The sequence below is a fragment of the Solanum pennellii genome, chromosome 7, assembly GCF_001406875.1.
Source record: "Solanum pennellii chromosome 7, SPENNV200".
Classification (NCBI taxonomy): Eukaryota; Viridiplantae; Streptophyta; class Magnoliopsida; order Solanales; family Solanaceae; genus Solanum; species Solanum pennellii.
This window is the reverse complement of record NC_028643.1, coordinates 25,614,230-25,629,213: the sequence shown is the minus strand read 5'-3', so window position 1 is coordinate 25,629,213 and position 14,984 is coordinate 25,614,230.

Sequence of the window (14,984 nt, the reverse complement as noted above, 5' to 3'; positions counted from 1 at the left end):
TATATATATATAGGCAATAAAGTAATCACCTCCACCATAAGTGTATCATACCACACAATGCCATACAAGGCCAAATCTTTCAACAATACTATAGAGAAGTAGAAAGGAAGTGTAATAGAGCAATTCTTACCAATCCTTTAGCCTTTGATCATCATTGATCAATACTAATATATCATCAACAATTCAAGTACAGGGAAGTAGCTTAAATGTACTTTAACAACACGAAATAATTCATAAAGCACTATATGATCATGCTACTAAGAAGTACACTACATCATCAATAAACTAGAGATTAGAGAGCCATAAACCATCAACAAATTTCACTTGCATTGGTTATAAATTATATTTCATCAGTAATATGCATCTAAGGCAGAAGCTAAAGGCATAATAATCAAATCTAACTCATGCCCAATTTACCCTAGAATTGAGATTACATCATGTATATAACATTATCAATCTTTATGCTAAAACAATCTAAATCATTCCTTACCAAGACTCCTTTACTTTGGTATGAATGACTCTCACCCAAAATTCATCAATAATATCAACATGAGGAAGTAGTTAAAGGAATTATAACCTAAAAGAAATCCTCCTACAAATGCAATAAACTCGATATTTCACTGAAGAGCGTGCTTTAACAATCAATAGGAAATAGAAATCAATTCTTTAATAGTCAATCCATATTGGACCAACAATACATAATTCATCATCATAACACATTATAGGCAGTATTTAAAGCACAATTAACCCCATATGAAATCACAAGTCAATTATCATATAGTCGAGATACGTTGAACTACATTATTAATTTATAGAAGATAGGATATAATGAATCAACACAACCTAATATTCAAGATTTGATCCACATTAAATCCATTGCATATAATTAATAATTAATGTACAAGATAGGCAGTGGATAACCATCATTTTGAGATAATTGAATATCACAATAAGCATGCTAGCATCAAGATCAAAAAATACGACATTGTAGACTAGACTTATTCAAACCTTCAAGACATCATACTCATGAATCACTCATACAAAGTTCACCATCAATACACATACTAGGTAGTAGATATAATCATATTAACATGCTAGAATCATAATTCAATTGATATACACTAAAGATCATAAAGCCCACATATAGGCTAAATCTAGAGTTTGAAGGGACCATGGGTTCATCATGCAACTAGATTAAAATTCATATTACAATCAACATTTTAACTTCAATTCTACATTAGGAAGCCTTTAAAAACATTTTTGAGAAAGAACTCATGGCTAGATTGAAGAAAAAGAGATTTGATCATGAAACTTCTTTGAAAACATAGAGATTAACTCTCTAGATAGAAGGAAAACTAGAGCTGAAGGATAACCTATCACAACCGGAGTCTAGACCCCAGACAAGACCGGCGTGTTGACCTCTTAGAGGTCGCAGAAAAGCCTACATACGTCATCATTACTTCATCTAGGTTAATTTTAGCGGAAAATTGGAACTTTTTGTTACTTAACATTCATAAAAGACATTCTACTTAAACTCATAAATGTTCACAATGAACCATCTAATATTATGATCATCAAATGAAAGAAATATTTCAGTACTGCATTAATTGTATACTTGCAAAAATTGCACCAATACAATGTCTGAAAATTAAATGGGAAAGAACCGCTAGTGGAACATACTCCACTAACTCAAATCTATATCTAATCTAGAATATATGGGCAAGAGTCTTCTAAAGCAAGAGGGCCTACCAAGTCCGGATGAATGCTCCACGTCCCGATAGCTACAACGTCGTATCGTAAGCTCTAGAATCCGCCTGAGCCTACACCTAAAAGTATAGAGTTGTGTGGGATTAGTACACAGTTGTACTAAGTATGGGTATATGCAAGAACACACCTAGGTGAAGTAGTTTAGACTTAGTCAACTAGGACTCTTTAAAACTTTGAAAATCTGATTTAATTAGTTTAGTGAAATGAACATAATGCCCTTGAAAAATCAAATTATAAACCTTAATTTACTCCACTTAAATGTTTCTTCCATCGTGGTTCGAAACCGTGACGTCCCAATCACGAAAACGGGTTCCTCCGAGTCGAACCGACCCAAAGTGCTCCATTAATTAATTAATTAATAATAATAATAGTCTGATTTTACTTTTTTTTAATTAGTATTTAAATATTGATTAATTTAGTTAATTCAACAATATAATAATTAAGTTAAATCATTGCTCCCACCTTTGTTGGAACCCGGGTGGAGAGATATTTTGCTCAATGGGCAATTTCATCCCTTTCTACCCAAAATGCCCCTCCACCTTATTAATTAAATAATTAATTACATATTTTGGGTAATTATGATACAACCCTTAGCCTGGAAAAAGACTATTTTACCCTAGACCCTCCAGACTTAAGATTTTCCCTTTTTATTTTCGGTAAAGACTCATCCGAGTAAATCTTCATATTCGGGATCCCTATATGGATGGACTTCATAGATCAAATAAATCCTCAAGTTAGGTTTCTTGGCACTCGCAAGGGTTCAGGTTCTGCGTGCATCAATCCGTGTGAATCCGGTCTAGTCGTAGGCATTCTAGACACATTAAGAATTAGTTAGCGTATTCATTTTAGAGTTGTTATATTAAACCTCCTTAGGAACATTTGTCCCCGAATGACACAACTCTTTCTAGAAACAATCCAGTCATCCATTGAACATATGCACACAAATGCATTTTAATACTTTTTATTGGTGAATATTTTAATCACCTATTAGCATGGTCCCGCACATCTTTGAAACCTACTAGAAGCTTCACATTAATAGACTAAGGAACTCTTTCCTAAACTAGTCTCCCCAAGCATACAACACAAGTAAACATATAAGTCACATAAATCAGCGACCAACACGATAACTCAAATATATTAACTTCATACTAGTACATAAATCATACATAGTCAAACACATGAAAGACTAATTAAGGCTACACACTCGAGACATCAACCGAAGTGCCTTCCCCTGCACACCTATACATAAGTGCGAAGAATCGTTGCCTCCTTGGAGCCTTTTCACTTGGACTATTAGGCTGAACTTTCTCCTTCTCTCTTTCTTGAGCTATCTTATTCGGATAATCCTTCATAATGTGACCCGGTTTACCACAACTGTAACAAGCGTTAGAGACCATCATACACTCGCCGCTATTCAGTTTGCCACACTTCCAACATAGTGGCCTCTCCTGAGGAGTATCTACTTCACTGTTTCTCTTAACTCTGGGCTCAGAATCCCTATCATAACAACCCTTGCATGAACTTGACTCCCCTTGGTCGGATAGTCCCTTTATAAACATTGGCCTATCTCTGATTTCAGTTTTACTCTTCCTTGAAAAATTGTCCTCAACTTCCCTTGACCTATTCCCTTCCCTTGTGTGTTTCTTTTTCTTGGGTTTTTCCACTTGTTAGACATGTACCATAAGCCTTAATAGGTCCACGCTATCATGCATCATAGATTCCCTATACTCCTCCTAAAGATCCTCCGCAATCTTTGATCTATTGTAAACGGGAGGATTCATCCTCGTGAAGTCCCTTAACCTATTAGCCATGGTGCTGGAAAGTGGGTTCTCCATAGGAACACCTTGTTGCTCCGCCTGGGCTGTCATATCCGGAGCTTGTAAAGTTATAACTTGGGCCATCTGTATGAAGGCTGTCTTTACTTCTCCATCTGTCAACCCACTTGGGTTAACATGCATCTCCATTAGAGCAGCTGGAGCGTGGGGAGGACTTGATTTACCCCAACAGCTGCTCCTCCAATCTCTCCGCCTACGTTTCTCCTCGTATTCATCTTTCTGAATATCAAGAGTTGATGTTAGACATGCTCTTAACACCAAGAAATCAGACATTAGAGAAGGCACAATAAGATTAGAGGAAGGGAATTTTCCTGCGCATCATGTAGCCTCTAAATTAGGATAGTGGTGCACTTCACTAGCATGACTTAGAAACTACTCGATGTGGTAGATGTGAATCTAATATATTCGGAATTTAACCTAACGCTCTTATACAAACTTTGTCATGACCGGAGTATAGACCCCAAATGAGACCGGCGTCGTTGACCTCTCAGAGGTCATAGACAAGGCTACATCCATCATAGTTACTTCATCTAGGTTAATTTTAGTAGAAAAATTTGAACTTTTTGTTACTTAAGATTCATATAAGACATTCTACTTAAACTCATAAACCTTCACAATCAAACATCTAATATTAAGATCATCAAATGAAAGAAATAGTTCAATATTGCATTAAGTGTATATTTGCTAAAATGGCACCAATACAATGTCTTAAATAAAATGGGAAAGAACCGCTAGTGGAACATACTCCACTAACTCAAACCTATATGAAATCTAGAATATAATGGGCAATTGTCCTCGAAAGCATGAGGGCCTACCAAGTCTAGATGAATGCTCCATGTCCGAATAGCTGTAGCGTCGTATCGTAGGCACTAGCAGCCACCTGTGCCTACACCTAAAAGTATAAAGTTGTATGGGATTAGTACACACTTGTACTAAGTATGGGTATATGCAAGCACAAACCAAGGACATACATTATTAAGAAGAGCTCTTTCATATCGATACGAATTATGGAAAGTCATGTCATTAGGAATTCCCAAAATGAGGGTCCAACATATGGTACCTCATCTAAGGAGCCTTCTTTAATAAGCACAGAGTCTGCTTCATTCATTCATACGTACTTCATTTTCATTCATATAATAGTGCAGCCACCAGTCATATCTAGGATGTAGTTTAAGACTCTCATTGGGTTCGCTGTGAAATGACCAACAATAGCCTAGTGTTATAACTTAAGTATAGCTCACCTCTTGATTATACTATCCTAACACCTTTTGTATCGTTCATTTCATTATGTGAATTCGTTGAGGCTTGCCTCATTCATTCTTTGGGAACTTTAACCTTAACGAGATAGATCATGTGTGCATCATGAATTCTAGTGTGTAATCCCCACACTGAAAAGAGGTTGAATCACCGGCCAAAGTGAGCCAAAACATGCTAGCGTATATAGGGAATTTCACCCTGCAAGATTCCTATAATAGTAGTATAGGTTAGATGACTAGGATATATAAGGACACCCATACCCGGCATGCTGGACAGTCTCATCTCATGAGAGTTACGTGAACCTCTTCCCTTCCCAAAGGAAGGTATCATCGCTCATAGTTAGCCTTTCGGTGCTAAGTATAAATTTCCATTACATTCAACTCATACATCATGGAAGTTGGCTTCTAGCACGAGGACATCATATCTCATTAGATTATTTCTTATCTCATCATTAGTATTAAGTATGCATTAACTTCAATACATTCATTAGAGTATTCATAGAGACTGGTCTCTTCATTAGCTTTATACTCTCATAGGTGAGTACGTTTTGGTGAGATTTACTTAGGCCCATTTGGGACTGCTCTTATCTTTCACATTAGACTCTTATCATAATGTCACCTAATTCATTAACTTTAACACATTTCTTTTCATAATTACTCACCCATCACGTGAATGTTCATTTCATCATATGCCAATGCACTTGACAATTTAGTGTGTTTCACACTCTTACTTAACCCTTCTAAGGTTACATCATTTTATCACATACATCTTAGGTTAACTTACTTTTAAACGTATGCTAGACTTATGAGTCAACATATACAAGCCATGAGGCTTCATTCATAGTATATCTAAGTGATTCATGTTTATCCAAGATTATGTGGTACAAGACTTATGCATCTTGTAGATATGCCAAGATATTGATTTCAATGTTTAGAGGAAGCATTCATTTAATATTTGTTTACGTATGACTTATGTGTCTATACGGAATTGGGCAAGGGAACCCCATTTTGAATCCCTTGAACAACACTTAATCTTATTTTAAACATGATAATTGCATCTTTCAGATTTGGGAGACCCTAGTTCGATTCCCATAAACCCCTTAATATATCTTTCTTGTTCTCCTCTCCTTTTTCGTTTTAAGGCAACGAGGTTGTGGGTTCAATCCCCCACAAGCTCATTATTTTTCTTTTAATTTATCTCTTAACTTTCTCACCTATCCAAGAGGTTGTGGATTCAATCCCCACTCTCCACATTTATTTTCTTCAATATTTTTTCCTAACGCTCTCATCCTTTCAAGACGTTGTGGGTTCAATCCTCACTCTCCACATTTGATTTTCTCCTTTAATTTTCTCCTAATTCTCTCATACATTCAACATTTTGTTGGTTCAATCCCCACTCTCCACATTTTATTTTCTCCTTTATTTTTCTCTTAACTCTCTCATCCATTCAAGAGGTTGTGGGTTCAATCCCCACTCACAACATCTATTTTTCTCATGAAATTTCTATGTAAATTTGATTTGGTGAGGTAATGAGTTCAATTCCCAATGACCTCACATTAAAATTTTTAAAAAACATAGTTAATTTTCCTCATCATTGGCTGAGACTCCAATCTATTTTCTTTATCAATCTTTTATTGATTTTTTTTGCATCTTTCATGTAATGAAGTCTTGTGTTCAATCCTTAGTGATCTCACTTATTGTACATTCATTTTTTATTTCATTTTGTACCACTTTATTTGGTCGAACCCAACCTACCAAATGCTGGAAATTTGTTCAATGTTTTCAGCTTCTTTTTATCATCATTCATACATTAATTCTTAAGGCATTTCGTGGATCATTTGGTGTATCTTTAAGTGTAATATTTTAGTGATTATATTCAGGCAAGAATTACCATTAAATCCAGAAACATTACACCACTTTTGCACCTCTTGATTTGCACAAACAATCTCACATAAATTCAACCATAAAAACATGTCATTTTTAAATCTTAAAACCTAAAATCATGTCACGGCATACATATACATTTTTCATGAAATGTCGACAGACATTCTTCATCGTTCATACAATTTTGAACACATAATCATGAACACATTATAACGAATATCACACTTCATACCTAATCCACAAGCAAACATACCAACCTAAGATCAGTGAGAGGAGCTACTGACAGGGAACATGTGATGGGGAACAATCCTAGTTTCGGAGTAGAATTATCTGAGTCTTAAGGGTCTCTTGGGAAAGGAACCAAGAGTAACAAAATCCATACCTGATTTTAACGTTGTTCAACACTTGAACTTGATGCCAAAAACATCTCCAAATTCACGTCCAATCCCGAAACTCACACCTTACACGACTAGCGTATTACATTTTTCTTAACGTTTCCGGATTGCTTTCTCGTTTGTGTTTTGCGTGTAAGTTCTTCAAATGTGAAGAACTTCTGCTTTCTTTTTTTTCTCACGTTTGGATGCCAGAAAGAAAGTGTCAAATGAGAGAGAGATAGACGTGAAGGAGAGAGAGATAAACGTGAAAGAGGTGAGAGGCTTAGGATTAGGTGAAGTAGTTTAGACTTAGTCAACTAGGACTTTCAAAATTTGAAAATCTGATATCATTAGGTTAGTGAAATGACCATGATGCCCTTACAAAATCATATCATAAAACTCAATTTAATAAACTTAAATGTTGCTTTCTTCTAATTTCAAACTCGTGATGTTCCCATCGCGAAAACGGGGCCCTCCGGATCGATTCGACCCAAACCGTCTTATTAATTAATTAATTCATAATATTAATCTAATTTTCCAATTTATTAAATCAGTATGTAAATATTAATTGATTTAATTAATTCACCGATATAAATAATCAAGTTAAATCATTGCTCCCACCTAGGTTCGAACCCGGTGGAGCATGATTTTACTCAATGGACAATTTCGGCCCCTTATACAAACAATGCCCCTATATCTTCATAATAAAATGATAAATTACATATTTTTATAATTACGATACTACCCTTTAGCATGGAAAAAGACCATTTTACCCCTAGACCCTCCAAACTTAAGAATTCCCCTTTTTAATTCCAATTAAGACTCATCCGAGTAAATCTTTATATTCGGGAGCCCTACATTGCTGGACCCAACCTTTCCTAGCTCAAATAACTCCCCAAGTTCGTTGGATTTGTTTTTGCAAGGGTTCAGAGGTCTAATTCTACGCGCATCAATTTGTGTTAACCCATTCTAATCGTAGGCATTCTAGACACATTAAGTATTATTTGGGTTTTAAGGGATTTTACATAACAATATCTTAATGTAAAAGAAAACCTCTAAAACCTTATGAAGAACCCTAAGTAAGATTAAGAGATCTAGTTTTAATCAAGAGACTTAAAATATTATGGCATGACCAATTCAAAATCAAATAGCTGCAATATGTAATCATAACTCTCACAGAAATTTTTTTTATAGGGAAAATCTTGATCATGGAGAAGAACCAACAAGATAGTGAGACCTGGTTGACACACAACATGACGATGAAGTTGAAGATGCTTCCAGCTATGTGAAACAGACTATGGGAGATAGTATCGACTATGAACAGTCTTGAAACACAAATCTATCCACATACAAAATTCGCGTGATTAAAAGAAGGGAAACATCTTAAATTTAACTGATTGTTAATGGCGTCATAGACATGTCATTAGTCATTTTTAAGTCACAATTCACAATTCTAACACGATACAAATATCATAACTTCAACAAACTATTACAGGCTGATTTTATTCAAAATTAGATGAGACGGATTCTGGAATACCAAAATATATGAATAGAGGATATTCAAACGGCTATAAAGTTTCAAAGACCAAAAATTCAAATATATAAAAACATAATGATGAATACTGACCTTTTATAGGGCAACAAACTAGATCTTGGACATCAAGAGATTTCAACTTTAAAAAGAACTTCAATTTGAAGAAGAAACAAAAAAAGATTGCTTGTTTTTCTCCCTCCTTTCTAGATTGTTTTTGGACATTGATAAATGATTTTTTATTGTTTATGGATCTCTTTGCGCCCTTTTTTCTTCTTCTCTGCCCCTTTCTCTAATCCTTTTTTTCTTCGGTGTTTGGATGGGAAAACACGATCCTTTTAGAGGTGAAAGTCCAAAATTAAAACTTGAAAACTATAATAATGCTGGAAAACTGAGAGTTGCAGCTGGATATTAAAACCAGTTATCCCTTTTTAAAACTTTAATATGTTGGAATCTTTTAGACTACGAATTTGGAAAATATTTTGAACAAATCTAGGCCAGAGCAGAGATGTAGCAGCGCAGGGGTCTATTCTTCATCAGAAAAGGTGATGGAGAAGATGTAATATTTATAGGAGGGGGTCATGATTGATGGATAAAAAAGGAGTGCAGTTGGATATTGTTGATTTCCGGCGACTCACGACCGTTCGTGATCGGACGAGTCGAAAGGGGGAGGCGAAAAAACGGAGGGGTGTCTAAGGAATAATGTGGGGGGCTGATGGGATAGGACATCTTGGGCAGCCATAGCCAATGGTGCAGCTATCGTAGAGATTAGTATGAGGGAGAACGTGGGTGAGCAGGTTGAAACGTCTCTTTGGGGAAGAGATGAGGTGTGATTTCTAGGTCAAAAACAGAGTAAGGTGAAAAGTCTTGGTTATTTTGGGCCGGCTAATCATTTGATCGAACGGTCAAAACTAATGAATAGATAAAGGGATATAAAAATAATATAATAAGATGATTTAATTAAAGTCGATGGATTAACATAGACGGTTGGCATTAAAAGTTAAGAAGCACAATCCATGTTCTAGCCTACGTGACAAACACAAAATGGCCGATTTAAGGGGACTTGGATTGTCAAAATTTCTCAAATTAAATTCATTTAAATTTGAAGCATTCCTTTATTAAATATCCATAATTTGTGAAACTGAAAATAAGTATTTTATAAGATTATCTTATTTGATAAAATTAGTCATTTCTAAAAATAAAATTAATATAAATTATCAACTCATTAATTAATAAATCTTGCGTGATTTTTTTTTAAAAAGACAAATATTTATTGAAATAATAGAAATATATTTTATTTAAAAATCGATTAACCTTTAAGGAAAATATTCATTTGACCTGAAATTTAAATATGAGAAAGTACATAGTAATATTTATACAATACATTTAATTAATATGAAAAATAATAGTATTTATGAAATAAATTTATTCAATTAACAAATAATTCATAACATACATATGTTTTGTTATCAATATTACTATATAGAACTTTAGTTAAATAAATGCGGAGAGCAAAAAATGGCTATCAATAGTAAGTTCTAGTTATGTTTATAGGATTAAACTAACTATAACCTCATGATTTAAGGTCTAAAAGATTTATCTTCTATTAGGGGCCAAATGAATAAGAAAAATGCCAAAAGACCCCTGACATAAAAGCTATCGGAATCATTGAGGGACCGTAAGTCGACTAATGGTCTGTACTGGTCGACCGTTGTTCGCGATTGAAGATCGAAAGTTGGCTTGCCCATGAACGGAGTTGACTTATAGACTGTAAGACAACTTATGGTACGTAGAGGTCGACCGTCGTTCACAACTGAGGAGTCGATGTTTTCTGGCCCATCAACTGAGTTGATTGGAGATCTGTAGATGTCTTCTGCACGTGGCACCTTCAGCTTCTGAAAATTTGCATTTTTTTTGTATCTTTTGGATACAGAGTGTTACGTTATTTCCCATTTTTGACCATTCATCCTTGAATGAAGAGTAAACTAGATGAGTATGGAGGGAAGGAGCTGCCATTAGTCCCACTAAGTACTTGAAACTGATTACAAACTGAACTGGGTTCCAAGAATATGAAAACTCGCTAAAACTACAAGTGCAAACTGAAGAGACATAATACTAAGACTGAATATGTGCATGAATGAATGAAAAATTGAAGAGGAACTATTACCTCAATCTTGAAGGAATTGGAAAGAAAGAGGTGAGGATACTTGGTCTTTATGGTTGCTTCTGCCTCCCAAATAACTCCCTTTTTGGACTGAATCCTCCATAAACCGAAGGGGCTTCTTTTTTTCTTTACCTTCAAACCAGGCGATCAAGGATTTCAACTAGTACCTCTTCATAAGTGAGATTTTAATTCACAGCCACACTTTCTAAATAGAAATAGATGTTGTATCACCCACACACTTCTTCAACAACGAAATGTGGAAAACTTGATGCACTAGTGCTAGTTTTGTTGGCAACTCCAACCCTTAAAAAACTTTACCAATCTTATCAATATCATGGAAGGGCCTACATATCTAGAACTGAGATTCCCTTTCTTGCCAAATCTCATCACCCCGTCATAGGTGGCACTTTGAGGAAAACCATTCATCAACTATGAACTCTTGTTCCCTTCTCCTTGCATCTGCATAAGATTTCTAGCCACCGTGAGCTGTCTTAAGTCTATGACTAATGTGTTTTAAATTATCCATAGTTTCATGAACTGAATATTGTCCTATCAAGGGTGCTTCATCTACTGCAAACTAACTAATAAGAGATATACATCTATGCCCATAAAATGCCTCATAAGGGAACATATGAATGCTGGATCGTAGACGAACATTATAATAGGAAAGTGATCATCCCAACTACCCTTTAAGTTGATAACACATGATCTCAATCTGTCCCCTAATGTTTGAATGGTACGCTCTGCATGCCCATCCGTCTACGGATGAAATGTTGTTCTAAGATTAACTTTACTACCAAAACCATTCGGAAACGACTTCTAGAAATGTGAGGTAAACTGAGGCCCTCTATCTGAAATGATATACAAAGGAACCACATGTAACCTCACAATCTCATTAATGTAAAGCTTTGCGTAATTCTTCGTTGAATCTATTGTCTTGACAACCAAAATATGTAAAGACTTAGAAACCCTTTCCTTGTTGATCGCTTTGTACTAGGTAAATCTGTAATCAATTCCTTGTTGATCACTTCGTACTTCAATGTTTGAATGTCAATCTATTGAGTCATACCTCATGGTTCCGATGTTCTACCTTGACTTGCTGGCAGTTGGGGCACTTAGCCACAAAATGTACTATATCTCTTTTCATCCCATTCCATCAATAGACTTTTGGCCGGTCGTGGTATATCTTATTGGCTCTTGGATGAATAAAATATCTCGAGTTAGGAGATTCTTCCATAATCTTCTATCTCAACTCACCGTCCTAAGGAACACATAATCGACCTTCATAACGAAAAACACAATCTCCCTCTTGGGAGAAAGATGTCACCCTCAACTGGTGGATTGCTCCCTTAAGCTCAAACAATATTGAATCACTGTCTTGATTTTCCTTAAGTTCCAGTACCAATGAAGATTATGACCCATTCTCAAATGTTACTCCACCATAGGATATGAGAAAAATACAAACTCCTAGGCGAGCAAATTTGTGAATATGTTTCACTAACTCCTTTCTGCCTTCCTCAACATGTGTTACACTACCCATAGATAGTCTGCCAGGGTCAAATGCTACTAAATTTGACTTAGCAAGATTGTAATGAACACTCATATAATAATACTTGAGGAACTCAAGTCATCTTCTCTGGTGAAGATTCAACATTTTCTAAGTGAACACATATTGAAGGATCTTATGGTCTGTAAGTACATTTACGTAAACACCATACAAGTAATTCCTCCAAATCATAAGTGAAAAAACCATCGCTGCAAGTTTGAGGTCGTGAGTTGAGTAGTTCTTCTCAAGCAACTTAAGTTTCTAGAAGCATAACCTATAACCTCACCTCACTGCATCATTAGACAACCTAGGCCGACTCTGGATGAATCACAGTAGATCACAAATCCATTTGAATCCTATGGTAGAGTCAAGATAGGAGTTGTAATAAACCTAGTTTTTAAGTCTGCGAAGAATTTCTCACAATTATTTGACCAATGATACTTGACCTTTTTCTAGGTCAACTTATTCAATGGAGAGGCTATCGACGAAAATCCTTCCGCGAAGCTTCTATAATAGCATTCCAAATCAAAGAAACATTTGATATATATGAGTGAGTTATGTCTTGGATATTTTTCACTATTTCTATCTTCTGTGAATCTGATTAAATTCCTTCACTAGGCACAATCTGCCCAAGGAAAGCAACCAATTGTAACAAAAAATCTCACTTCCTAAATTTTGAAAATAACTGGTGACCATTTAGAGTTTGTAGCACAACTCTCAAATGACTGCCATATTATTTCTCATTATTAGAGTAAATGAGGATATCATCAATAAAGACAATAACGAACTAGTCCAAGTATTGATTGAACACTCTGTTTTCATCAAATCCATGAAAGCTGCAGGAACATTGGTTTTTCCCAATGACATAACTACAAATTCATAATTACCATAACAAGTTTTGAAGCCTATCTTTGAAATGTTATTATTTCTAACTTTAAGCTGAAGATAATCGGATCTGAGGTCCATCTTTAAGAATAAGTAGCACTCTGTAGTTGGTCAAACAAGTTATCAATCATAGGGATTGGATACTTATTCTTGATTGTGACCTTATTCAATTTTGAATAGTCAATGCACATTCTCAAAGAACCATCTCTCTTCCTTACGAACAACATTGGTGCACCCCATGGACAGATACTGCGTCTGGTGTAGCCCTTATCTAGAAGTTATTTCAAGTAACCTTTCAAATCCTTAAGCTCATCTTGAGCCATTCTGTAAGGAGGAATAGAGATAGGTTGGGTATCTGGAAGGAAATCAATTCCAAAGTCAATTTCCTTATCGGGAGATTTTCTAGAAATACTTCTAGAAACTCATTAACCACATGAACTGACCAAGAGTAGGGGTTTTGAATCTTGAAAACTTTACCTGAACTAGATGATGGATATAAACCTTAGAGTTCATCATTATGACCTTAAGGTAAAATGAACAGACCCCTAGGCTCTAAGCTACTACCCTTCCATTAAAAGATTGGTTCATCTTGAAATTTAAAATAAATAATCGTAGTTGTACAATCAACTGAAGAATAACTGGATTGAAACCAATCAACTCCCATAATAATAATGAAGTATACAATTTCTAACTCTACAACGTGTATTGAGGTGACTTCTTAAGATACTTTGACATGCAATTTCTATATACCCATCGAGCTCTAAAAGCATTACCAATTGTAGTAGAGACTAAGAAGGGTTTTGACAGATATTATGGACTAGCATCAAATTTGACTGCTATAAGGAGAGTTGTAGAATTAATAGTATCCCCTGGATCTTTCAACTAAGTATACCATGTGTGAGCCACATCATTAAACTTGTAGGATTACAACTGAGCTCTACCATTAACAGTCACTTGGATCACTCCAAAGATAACCTCATCAATGATGTTTTGTGGGTCCTCACCAACTTGTGACCCTAAAAACTCTATATTCGATTAATCCATCATTTTTATTAGTATGATTTCGGACGTGATAATTGTTCTGGTTAGTCATACTTTGAACCAAAACCTTAATTGGCATTCAGAAAATCTGCACTCAAAACCTCTTGATCTAGGACTAGAGTACTGCATTAGCATTTCATGCGTAAGGTCTACTAGGAGGCATAATCTTAAGCGCACACTGACATATTAGAACGAGGAAATTGGATCATACCTCACGCACGATAGGAGTAATAAGGAGAGTGAAGTTTTCCTAAAAAACTTTGTAGCCTCAATCTTATTAGATGTGGTAAACTTCACGCCCTTGAAAGAGACTCTACTTAGTGCAACTTTTCGGACATCCTAGGACTCCTAAACCTAGTGCTCTGATACAAAGTTTATCAAGGCCTGAGCTACCCCTGAGACTCAGGAACAGGACCTATTATGGTAAGTGATCCCAAGCTAATCCTTCAAGCATGATCATGAGCATACTAAAGAAAAATTGAATAATAAACTGATGTGGAAGCTATAAAAATAGATAAAATGAAAGAAGGGGAATACCCATATACTATAACTGGGTTATATGAAAATTGATAAGTTTAATACAAAATGATATTAAATCAATACTAAGTTGAATCTATTTATGTCTGGAAATAGCCCCTAACCTACTAGAAATGCTGGGACAGATCCCAATAATGTTCAGAAAAACTGAAAGTAAAGGACTA